The following is a 13073-nucleotide window of genomic DNA, read 5'->3' as shown; positions in this document are numbered from 1 at the left end:
AATCTTTTGATGATATCAAGAGAAGAGTAAGGGAACACGGGATTCAGTATTCGCAACGCTTCCCAGCGGTGCCCGTATTGCTTTGAATGGATCCATGAACCCGTCTGACTCTCCAGAGAAAGCGAAAACTTTGTGGACATTTTAAAATAAGTTGGATATTTAGATTATCATGTTTCTTTCTTAAAGAAGTTTTGTTGGATTTTTCTGCTATTAACCAGTGTTAAATTATAGCCAGGAATGGGTAGAGTACTCAGTTTTAACTTCTTCATTAGTATTACTACTTTTTTTTTCTTTCTTTCTTTGTGTCTGGGGTGCAGCTCAAGCTGGAGGGAGTTACAAAGCTAGTTGTGATGACTAAGTGCCGAGCAAAGGGCAGTTCAAGCCCGATTTTTGGTGTTAATTGCCCTGGATTCCATATTGGTAGAGGGCACAAGATAAAGTTTTGAGATATGTAAGCGTCCCCAGTGGGCGGTGGGGGGGTAAATTCCCCAATCGAGTGTCATTGGCATTTTGGATTTTATTTTGTTCTTTGGTTTTTTTATGTGTTTAGCTTTGGAACGTTTTGAGAGCTTGTTAATTGTATTAGTTTAGTTTGTACAGTTTTTAGGCTCTATGAGTCTTTTTTCCATTAATGATCAGCGATGTGTAATTTGATGTGAAACTCTAGAGTTGAAATGTTGCTACAGTGTGTTATGGAAAATGATGTGCTTAAATGTTGTACCTGGAACATTAAGGGGAGCCATCTGCCAGTCAAGAGGAAAAATGTACTTTGCAATCTTCAAAAAGAGAGGGTGGATGTTGTCCTATTGCAGGAGATGCACCTTGATAGCAAGGAACATTTGGCGTTACAGCAGGGTGGGTTTGATCAGATTTATTTCTCATCTTTGAATACTAGGAGTAGGGGAGAATCCATACTAGTGAAGAAGAATCTTCCATTTAAACTATTGGATTGTATTAGACATTCACGGAAGGATCCTCATCTCCAGAATCTTGAACTATGGGAAATAATACAGTATTTTGAATGTTTATTGCCCCCCGGTGCACGCTCTTAAAATCCTGGTAGATGCATTTTCCAAATTCAGTTATCTTGCATCGTTGCAGATTACTATAAAAGGAGACTTCAACTCTCTTATGGCCCCACGGTGGACAGAATGTCCAAAGGTCCCCAATACCCTCATTATAATGCAAGCAATTAGTTCTCTGGAAGAACTAGAGCTGGTGGATGTCTAGAGGCAGATCTACTTCACAAGTGGGGATTTTATTTTTTCCTTTAACCCACAGAAATGGCACACGACGGTTGATCTCTTCCCCATCCCTGCAACAATCTTAGATACGGTGGCATCCTCCACAATTGGAAATCTTACCCCAACATACCTGCCCCAGAAGTAAGATTAAGAAGTAACAAAAGATTATGTTGTATGCAGTTGAGGGTCTTGTGTTTTTGTCAAATCCCACAGTTTTGGCAGCTGACGTGATGCAATGCCTTCATTCGCTTATCACCTTTTCAGGCTATAAGATTAATTTTATAAAGTTTGTGGCCATGCCTATGGGAGGTCTCAGGGAAATAACTGATACTGAGGGCAAATCCTGGTTTCCTTTTAAATGGTTACGGGGGTGGTTTCCCTATTTCAGTATATCCATTACATCCTTCTTTGATCATTTATTTAACATAAATTATGTCCATTTGTTTGACAAAATTAAGTACGACCTTCAAAGATGGGAGGCACTTCCAATAACCTGGCTAGGTCGGATGGTTGTTCTTAAAATGAATGTCCTTCCTTATTTGCGATACCCCGGGTGAATTATCCTTTTGATGTTTCCCAGACAGATATTTAGGAGACTTAATGGCTGGTTTAGCTCTTTTATTTGGCACCATAAGCGACTCTTTATCCAGCTAACCAAATTGCAACAACCCCACAGAGTGTGGGGAGTAGATTCCCAGATTAAAATCTATCAATTAAGCTCTTTATTATCCCATGTTAGTGTCTGAGCCACTGAGGACTCAGCGTCACTGCGGTTAGATATTGAACCCTCTCAGAGAAAGTGAACCCTTATTAGTCTGTTTTTCTGAGAAAAAATGAATTGTGGAGTATTCTCATAACCCAATAATTATCAATACTGTTAAAACATGAATGACAATGCGTCAGATCGAGGGCAATACAGCCAAAACCATGATTCTTACCCCTACAATTGGGATAACGAGTTGTCAACCGGGGATAATGGATTCCATGTTTAAACTGTGGGGAGCCAGGGGTGTAACTTGCTTGAGTGATTTAGAATTAATAGAACCCCTACAGTGTGGAAAGAAGCCCTTGGCCCAACAAGTCGACTTCGACCCACACAGACCCATTCCCCTACCATCCTTTATTTACCCTGACTAATGCTCCAACCTACATATCCCTGAACACTATGGGTGATTTATCAATAGCCAAGTCATCTAAGCTGCACATCTGTGGATGCTGGTGCTGTGAGGCCGCAGTGCTAACTACTGAGCCACCACGTGTTATTTGAGGGAGAAAGAATGACATCATTTGATCAAATAACTCGTAACTGTTTTTTTTCCAGATCAGAGATTTGATTTTTTAAAAAAATACAGCTTTAACAGACTCTTACAGATGGGATAGAGAGAAGTGGGTGATTATTGCTTAGAATGCACTCTCTGTCGGTACCCTTTATCACTAGTTGGAGTGTGCCCCCTCAAACGAGACTGTGCAGCTTTGTGATGCCTGCGAGAGAGAGAGTTGTGGGTTCAGAATACCTCGGAGAGATGGGAGGATATTTGTGAAAATGCTCGAAGGATTTTGATCTGTAATAGGACCCATTCCATGCAGTTGAAAATTCTTCATAGTGTCTATCTGACCCCAGATTGACTCTCAAAATGCAAAATGGGATTATCTTCAGCATATCATAAATGCAGAATGACTACAGGCACTCTTACTATTGTTTGTTGTCCTGCTGCAGGCTTCATATATATTGGAGCATTGTGGTAGCCCTGATAAAATAGGTATTGGGGACTGAATTGGAGATGGATCCGTTTTTTTTCTTTTCCTGGGCCTTCTCAGGGTTCCTTCCGCAGATGCACATAAGGTAAAAAAAAAATCCTTACTTTCTGTGCTAGGAAACATGTTCTGTTGTGTTGGGTGTCTGAAAACCCCGGGTCTGTTGGGTCATCGTAAGTATCTTCATGGAGAATATCCTTTTGGACTTTCTCACCAGTATGGTGCATCAAAAACACAGAGATTTATAGAAGATATGGCAGAACTTTTTGGATTACCACGATGCAGGTTTATCTGTCACATTAAGAAGGGCTTTTATATAGCCATGACGATATTGTCTAATGGATCTAATATCAAGTGAGGAACAATTATGAACATAAAAATGCGTATCAGTTAATGCTCTTGAAGAACGAGAGTTATCGTTTTGTTATGCTGAGCTGTACTATTTATTCATTATTTAGAATTAATAGAATCCTTACAGTGTGGAAACAAGCCCTTGGGCCCAACAAGTCGACTTCGACCCACCCAGACCCATTCCCCTACCATCCTATATTTACCCAGTCTATTGTTTATTTTTGTTTTTCTTCTGTCCATTTAGTGTTTTTAACTTGTTTTGTATGTACATGTACATGCGTGTAATTTTGTTCAGTTATTTGAGTTGTGTTGTTAATGGGTTATTATAATATTAAAAATCTATTTTCAATAAAATTACTTTTAAAAAAAATAAAATGGTAACATTGATAGAATAGATTCCTAAAGAACTCTCATGAGAGAGACCATGTGTAGGTGACATCCTCAGTGCTTGGGAGCCTCTGGTGAAGCACTTCTGTGATGTTTCCTCCGGCATTTACAGTAGTTTGTATCTGCCACTCCCGGCTGTCAGTTCCAGCTGTCCGCTGAAATGTCTGCAACACAAATTCTCAGCTCGGTGAACAGAACCACAACAATGAACACCCGAGCTACAAAACTTCTCGCAAACTATATACACTTCGATAAGAACCCCCTTCAGTTTCCTAGGCTGTAAAGAAATAAGTTCTAACCTGTCCAATTTCTCCCCATAACTTAAACCCTTTACCCCAGGAAACATCTCTGAAATTTCTTCTACACTCTTCCTTGTTCAATAATATCCTTTCTAGAGCAAGGTGAACAAAACTGAACACCATACTTCAATTGCAGCCTTACCAATATCCTGTAGAATTGCATCATAACGCCCCAACTTCTATACTCAATGCCCCGATGTAGGCCAGTGTGCCAACAGCTTCTTCACTGACCTGTGTATCTGTGACTAAAATTTCAGACAACCGTGCACCTGATCTCTAATGCCCTTTATTCCACTACACTCCTTAAGGCCCTCTCATTCATCATTAAACTCCTACCTGGATTTGACTTTCCAAAATGCAAGATGTCACCCTTATCAATGTTACACTCCATATGCTATTTCTCAGCCCACTCCTGCTTCCGATCAAGGTATTGCTGCAATTTCTGGTAATGTTCCTTATTGGATCCCTCCTATTTTAGTGTCATCTGCAAACTTACTAACCTTACGTTGTGCACCATCGTCCAGATCATTGATATAGATAACAAATAGCACTCCAGTTGTCACAGGACTCCAGTCCGACAAGCATACCTCCACCATAGCCATTTGCTTCCTAACGCCAAGCCAACTGTGTCGCCAATTTGCCAGTTCACCTTGGAGTCCATGCAATCTAACCTTCTCGAGCGGCCTACCATGTGGAACCTTATCAAAGGCCATACTGAAATCCATATAGACTATGTCCACCACCCTGCCCTCGTCAACCTTCCTGGTCACTTCCTCAAAAAACGCGAACAAAATTTGTAAGGCATGATCTGCCACGCACAAAGCAATGCTGACTGCTCCAAGTCAAACTCTGCCTTTCCAAATGCATGCACATCTTATCACTCAGAACCTTCTCAAGTGGTTTACTGAAAACAGATGTGAAGCTCACTGGTGCATACTTTCCAGGTTTTTCTTTGTAGCCCTTCTTGAATAAGGGCACAACATTTACTACTGCCCACTCTTCTGGGACCTTGCCCCTGAATTGTCTTCTCTCACCTCTTGCAGTGCTCTTGGATATATCTGGTCAGGACCAAGAGATTTATCTGACTTTATGCATTCTAATATGCCCAACAGCAACTCTACTGTGATATTAACGGTACCAAGATATGACAACTAACCCACCCAAAGGTCACAGACCTTCATGTCTTTCTTCGTGGTAAACACAGAGGGGAAATTGAGGACCTCGCCCATCTGTTGTGGTTTTACACATGAATGCCCACTTTGGATTTTAAGGCGTCCTATTTTCTCTCTAGTCGTTCTTTTTCTTTACTATACTGAAAGCACATCTTTGGAATCACCCTAATTTTCTCACTCACGGCTATTTGTTCGCCCTTTTTGCCCTCCTGATTTCCTTCTTCAGTAAACTCCTGCATGCCCGTGCATCTCCAGAGATACCATTGATTTGCTACCTGAAGCTGAGCCGTCCTTTTTGCTGTTTAGAGCCTGATTATCTCTTGTCATCCAGGGTTCTCTCTTCCCGCCTCACTTTCCCTTCATACTCACAGGAATATATAGACTTTGAACTCGAGCCATCTCACTTTTAAAGCCGCCCGCCCAACTTACCAGAGATCCTTTTGCCTGGAAACAAGCTACTCCAATCAACGTTTGCAAGTCCCTGTGTACTTCCAGCAAAATTCGCCTCGCCCCAATTTAGAACTTGAATCTGTGGACCAATTCTGTCCCTCCCATAACTATTTTAAAATTAATACAATTCTAGTCACCGGTCCCAAAATACTCCACCACTTTACCTCCGTCACCTATCCTGCCCTATGTCCCAACAGTAGGTCAAGTTTGTCCCTTCCCGAGTAAGACCCTCTATATGCTGCTTGTGGAAACTTTCCTGAACATACTTAACTAATTTCTTGCCATCTTAGTCCTTAAACCCCTGGAAGTCCCAGTCTATGTTAGTATAATTAAAACACCTATTATGACAAACCTATTGCTCCTGCAAGCCTCCCCAGCCTCCCTGCATACTTGATTCTTTAATTCCCATTGATTATTTGGAGGCTTATGGTGCAAGCACAATAACATCACCAGCCCCCTCTTACTTCTTCGCACCATCCACAAAACCACACTCAACATTATCTCAGTTATTTCATCTTTAAATACTGGAGTGGTATGCGCCTGAATCGGAACTATTGGTATTGAAACTGTTCCAATTTACATCTCTACCTTCCAGTGATTTTCACACCCACAACACCCCTTGTCAAGGTGCAATGGAGATATAAAGCTGTAAATGGATGGGAGCTGCACATCCTGTCACTGCCAGCATTGGCTGCAAGTTTCCCTACACTGGGCAGTGATCGAACACAGTGTTACCGAACAATGCAACAGTCTGGGGTTATATACGAATGAACCAGTGCAGTCTGCACAGCTCCCAACTCTGGACATTTAGCCCAGGATTATAGATCAAGCATTGTTGTGGGCTGCACAGAGTTCCACTCTGGACATTGCTGGGTTCATTCAGCAGTTCGCTAGCTGGATCTACACAGTGGTCCATACTGAACGTACAATGGATGGGCTGGTTATGTGAGTTGGATTGCGAATGTTAGAGAATTAAACATCTGGCAATGCCTTTATTTTGTGCTTTCATCCTTGTGATTGGACCCTTCAAACCCTGACTCATCTGATTAGACCCGACCCTCTGGATGAGTCATGGTGATTGTTGTTACAGCATTTGGGTCTGCAACATGACCAACAAATGGAGCAGAGGCTGCAGAGAGGGGAGTCTCCATAAAATGAAATGAGGGAATCACTATCAGATCAGCCGTGCTCTAAGTGAATGATGGGACAGCATTGCGTGAACCACGAATGCAACTTATTCATCTATTTCTGTTTGTAACAGGCAAACTCCCCTTCTCTCCCAGTGGCCAAAGCTGGTGGGAAGTGAGTCACCTCCTGCTGTCCATGTGTAACAGGTTCCTGGGGTCTCACAAGCCTCCAGATTTCCAAGTGTCAGTCTCGAGCAGTTGTGTGACAGCCTCCTGTTTCTGTGTGCCAGCCTCGAGCAGTTGAGTGACAGCCTCCTGTCCCTGAATCCCAGTCTTGAGCAGTTGAATGACACCCTCCTGTCCCTGAATCCCAGTCTCGAGCAGTTGAGTGACTGCCTCCTGTTCCTGTGTCCCAGTTTCGAGCAGTTGAGTGATGGCCTCCTGTCCTGTGTCCAAGTCTCGAGCAGTTGAGTGACTCCCTCCTGTTCCTGTGTCCCAGGCTTGAGCAGTTGAATGACACCCTCCTGTCCCTGAATCCAAGTCTTGAGCAACTGAGTGATGCCTCCTGATCCCAAGTTTGTGAAAATAGACGTCCTCCTCTTGCTACTGACTAAAAGGCTCCAATAGCTCTCTGCTCACCTGCTGCTCCTGTGGAATGGAGTTGAGGGACTGAATGGCCTCTTCAAATTCCTTCCAGCTTCTCTTGACTAAAAGCCTTTCTCCTGTTTCTGTAAAACACCATCAAAATCTGAATGATGTATTTTTGTATTTGACTCTCAGTAATTAAGCAAACAAGCTGACTGACAGAATTCAGAACCTGAACAGCCTCTTCCTGTTCCTGTGTTATACACTCAAGAGGCAACAGAGTCTCAGTGATGTACAGCACGGAAAAAGACCCTTCGATCTAGTCGTCCATTCTGACCAAATATCCTTAATTAATCTCGTTCCCCCTTGCCAGCACTTGGCCCATATCCCTCTAAACCCTTCCCATGCACGTACCCATTCAAATGCCTTTTAAATGGTGTAACTGTGCCTGCCTCCACCACCTCCTCTGGGTGCTCAATCCATAAACACAAGTCTCTCTTTGAAAGTGTTGTGCCTCATTTCCCTTTATAACTCTTTCCCCTCTCACCTTAAACCTTTGACTTGTAATTTTGGACTCGCCTATCCTGGGATAAAGACATTGACTATTTACCTTATCTATGCCCCTCATGATTTTCTAAACCTTTTTAAGGTCACCCCTCAACCTTAACACTTGAAAATAGCCCCAGCCTATTCAAACTCTCCCTGTAGCTCAAACCCCCCAACACCTGCAACATTCTTTTAAATCTCTTCTGCACCCTTTCAAGTTTGACGTCTTTCCGATATCAGGGTGACCAGAATTAAAGGCAGTATTACAAAAGTGGCCAAACCCATGTCCTGGACAGGGGCAACATGTCTTGCAAACACATAGACTCAAAGCACGCACCAATAAAGGGAAGATCGCCAAGTGCCTTCTTCATTACGCTGTCTACCTGTGACAGCAGTTCCAAGGAACGGAGAACCTGCACCACAAGGTGACACAGTAGCTCAGTGACTAGCATTGCTACCTCAGAGCACAGCGATCTGGGTTTACCTCCATCCTTGAATGACGGCCTGTATGGAGTTTGCACATTCTCCCCGTGTCTGCGTGCGTTTCTTCTGGGTGCCATGTTTTCCTGCCACAGTACAAAGATATACAGGCAAGTGTAGATTGGCCATGCTAAATTGCCTCAATACCCAGGGATGTGTAGGCGATGTGGATTAGCCATGGGAAATGCAGGCTCAGAGGGACAGGGTAGGGGTTTCTCCAGTAGGATACTGTTTAGAGGGTCGGTGTGGCCTCGATGGGCCGAATAGGCTCTTTCTTCATGTAGGGATTCTATAATTTCAATTGAGTTCTCTTTGAGTGACAACTTTCGACAGAACCCTACCTACATATCTTGCCCTGATTTGTCTTTCAAAATGCAACATCTCATATTTATCTAAATATAACTCCATCCCCATCCCTCAGCTCACCTAATCAACTTTCTCTTTGTTCGGAGATATCATTTTTCACTATCGCCTACACCACCAAATTTGGTATTATCTACAAGCTTACTGACCATACTTCATATACTCAAATGCAAATGATTTGTATAAGTGACAAGATGCAGTGAACTCACTATTGACCTTTGCAGCACGCCACTGGTCACAGGTCTCCAAGTTTAATGAACAGATGTCCACTGTGACGCCCTGTCTCCAATATTCCAGAAAATGTTGGATCTAAATGGCGAGCTCTCCCTGGATCCCAGGCAGTCTGACTTTGCTAACCAGTCTACCATGTAGAATATTTTGTTTTTTTTTTACTGATTTCCATAAAGACAACATCCACTGTCCTGCCTTCATCAATCATCTTCATCACTTCCTCAAAAACTTCCACTGAGTCAGTGAGATGTGATCTCCAATGTACAAAGCCCTCTTCAGTCCTTGTCTTTCCAAATGCATGCATATCCTTTCTCTCAAAATCTTCTTCAACAATTTTTTCACCATTGACGTCAGTCTCACCAGTCTATATTTACCTGATTTTTCCTTCCTTTCTTAAATGATGACACTACATTAGCAGCCCTCCAGTCTTTTGGCACCTCACCTGTGGAAATCAATGATACAAATATATCAGCAAAATGCAGAGACATCTCTTTCCTAGGTTCCCACAAATGTCTAAGATACAACTGATCAGATCCCAAGGATTTGTTCACCTTTATGTGTTTTAAAATGTCCAACACGTCCTTGTAATATAGACACTTTTCAAGATATCACTATACATTTCCTCATTCTCTCGCTCTTGTAACTCCCTCCACATTAAATACTGAGGAGAAATACTCGTTTCATATCCCTCCCATCTCTTGTGGTTCCACATATAGGTAGCCTTACTGGTCTTTTAGGTGCCCTATTCCTCCCTAGTTAATCTTTTGCCATGAAAAGATTTGTAGAATTCCTTCGATACCTCGTTAACCTTATTTCTAAAGCCAACTCGTAGTCACATTTTTCTAGCCCGATTTCCCCGATGACTATACACTTGCTGACCTAATCCTCTGGTGATCCACTTGATTTCAGTTCTATTTACCTGACATATGCCTCCTTTGTTACCTTGATCAGAGCATCAATATGTCTACCCATCCAGCACTCCCTGCACCCACTATCCTTGCCCCTCTCACTAATGGAAACACGTTGGCTCTGGACTCTCTGAAACCAAGTTATGATGACCTTGCATTTACCAACCATCCCTTTACCTGCAAATCGAGTATTCCAATTAGCCTTTCACAGGGCTCAACTAACACTTTCAAAATTAGCCTTGTTCAAAGTTAGAACTTTATTGTTTACATCAGGTCTTCCCTATTCCATAACTAGTTTAAACGTAATAGTTATGCGTAACAGACTTGAAATGTTAAATAAACACTTCCTGCTCCTTTGTAACAGGCTCGAGAGGCTGCATGGGATCCTCCTGTCCGTTTATAACAGCCACGAGACATTAAATGACACAGCAACCACTGGATTACAAGCAGCCAGTAAACTGTATCTGATGGAGGTCCATCCCTTCTCGGTTACAGAAACAATGAACTCCAGGTGCCCTCTCAGTTACACCTCACACAGCTGCAGCGAAATCCTTTTTATTTTGAATGATTTTGTTGGCAAAATGTGCTAATATTCCAGAGGTCCACCTTTTCAAGTAGCAACAGGCTAATATTGGCTGAATGGCCTTCTCTTATCTCTCTGTAAGAGGCCCATAGGGACAGAATTGCTTCGGCCTGTTCCTGAGCAGCAGACTCAGTGCTCTGTCTCAAGGTTATGAAAGGATTTGAAAACAGGGCATTAAAACCCAGCGTAGCCCCACACTGGTCAATAAGTATCATACTGTAGGTTAAGACATCTAGAAACTTGCCCATCCGACTTTTTTTATTTATGTAGCCGATCTGTTATTTTATAACTGCTTTCTTTCATAAACAGAGTGGAACACATATAGACCCATGCAGTGTTCTGTTAATAATCTCGTATGCCAGGAAAAAGAAATAAAAATTGAAAGATTTATGGTCCATCTCTCAGCACCCTCATCCATTCCATTCAAAACCAGTAAATGTTCCCTTTTATAGTGATATGAAAAGTGATGTATGGAACTGGTTAACTGATCCTATTTGTTCAGTGACTGTGATTAATGCCAGTCTCGATGGATACTAATTATCCCAATGGAAGGTTTCCATCTTTTAATGATAATTGGGATCCGTTCAATGTGTTATTCCATAACATGAGCGGGAACCATCACCAACAACACTGACAGGGATCAGCATTTCCAGAGAGAGGTGGAGGAGAGATCAGAATCTGAGAACATTAGATTGGAATGTACCAACAATGGAACAGAATCTGAGAACATTACACCGGACTGTGAGAACCATGGATCAGAATCTGAGAACATTAGACTGGAATAGTTCAACAATAGACAGGAGTTTATCCGATTATGTTTGGCCTCTTTCTGCATTTGATTGGTTGTCATTGTCATGGCGGATCTATTACGCTCTTCGCATTATACAATTTTTTTATTATCCCTTCCTGGCTATCGTTGGTGTTCCTGGTAAGTGTCATTGTCCTTTTTTTATCTATAAATTAGTTATGACTGTATTACTGTTCTTTCATATATTCTACACTTCTATCCGCTATTATTGTTCCTGTTGAAACTCTGAATCCAGATATTTACTCTACAGACCACTACTAACTACATCAATGAAAGTGTTCAATTACTGCATCCCTCTGCTCTGGCAATGTTACTCATGGGTCTCTGTGTTGACCGACTCAGGTTCAGCAGATAACCGCATTATAGAGTATCTTTGCCTTTGTTATTTAAATATTAAGAGCATGGAGGTCACTGCCTACTGTTCTGGTTTCAAACTCCACTTCCTTCCACTGTTTCCATCCCATGCATGGCAAATGCTTGCAGCTGAAGCAGACGATTCATAACTGTGGGAGATCCTTTGACCATGAGCTGATTCCTGACACCATGCCCTGACCACTTCTAATTTGAAATACTCACCACTCCACAATGTATCACATTGGCTTATTCCATCTCCTCTTTGAACTTTGAGTTATAAAATACAGTCTTAATGAAGTTAATAATCTGCTGCTGACGCTTCTGGCTTCAAACCTGTTGAAGCAAATCTGATTCGAACACACACCAACCTCCCATCCATCTGTCATTCATGTGCACGCGGATATATATTGCTATTTTTATGGCAATGCCTTTATTTTAACATTTTCAAACATTTTATCTCATCTGTCCATGAAGATTCTCTCATTCTCTCTCTGTCGATTAAATAAAAGCCTGCCAGTTGTTCGTATTTAAAATAGTTTCCTCCATGTGCGTTCCTTCTCAAACATTGAGTTTCACATTCAACCACGCCAATCGGGCACGCGCACATACTCTCCCTCAGTCTCTGATGAACACACACACACACACACACACGCGCAGATAGAGCAAACCTTCCCATTGTAGGCAGTCATCTGATGCGAGTATAGTTAGCATATGATAGTAAAGTTTGCAATGCTCTCCATACTGGGCAGATACTGCAGTTTACTGAGCAACACACTAGCATGGTATGCACAGCCCTCGATGCTGGACTGTCATCTTGTTCCAGTTTATGTTGTTTGTGGTGTTCTGTCAAGCAGATTCAGAATTTGATTTAACAAACCATTTTAGCTGATCTGACAATGCCTGTAGTCAATGTTCTCGTTCTTGTAATTTTAATCTCGAAGATCTCACTTCTCCAGTTAGTCACACTGCCCTGTCTTTTTTCCCCATATTTCCACAACCTCCTCCAAGTTAATTAACTGCCTGTTTCTGTCTTTAATGTGAATCTCTCAGTCGTTCTGTATCTTTCCCTGGCCTTGGGTTTTGGCTCCCCAGTGTATCGAGTGCTGGCATTGTGAAGCTCAGCAACAGTGAAATGGTATGTGTCAGGCTGTTGTTCACTTCCCGGTATGTCCCATGTGATGGTCCATGGACAGGTGTGTTTCAGAAGTTATGAGACACATCCTTGTAACTTTGTCTGTACCTATATTTGTTCCTCTCAGGTGACCTTGCGATCAGGAACACAATCAGTAACATTGAGTAAAGGACCAGGCATCTAAATTGTGTGACAATGCTGTGACATTTTTTAAAAAAAAGGTTATTTTCTTTTCTTTAACAAGAGATCTTAAAGGCCAACTGCCTACTGAAAATGGCTCAAGTAAATAACTTACGAG

The sequence above is a fragment of the Hemiscyllium ocellatum genome, chromosome 14 (assembly GCF_020745735.1).
Source record: "Hemiscyllium ocellatum isolate sHemOce1 chromosome 14, sHemOce1.pat.X.cur, whole genome shotgun sequence".
Classification (NCBI taxonomy): domain Eukaryota; kingdom Metazoa; phylum Chordata; class Chondrichthyes; order Orectolobiformes; family Hemiscylliidae; genus Hemiscyllium; species Hemiscyllium ocellatum.
Note: the sequence above shows the minus strand (reverse complement) of the source record.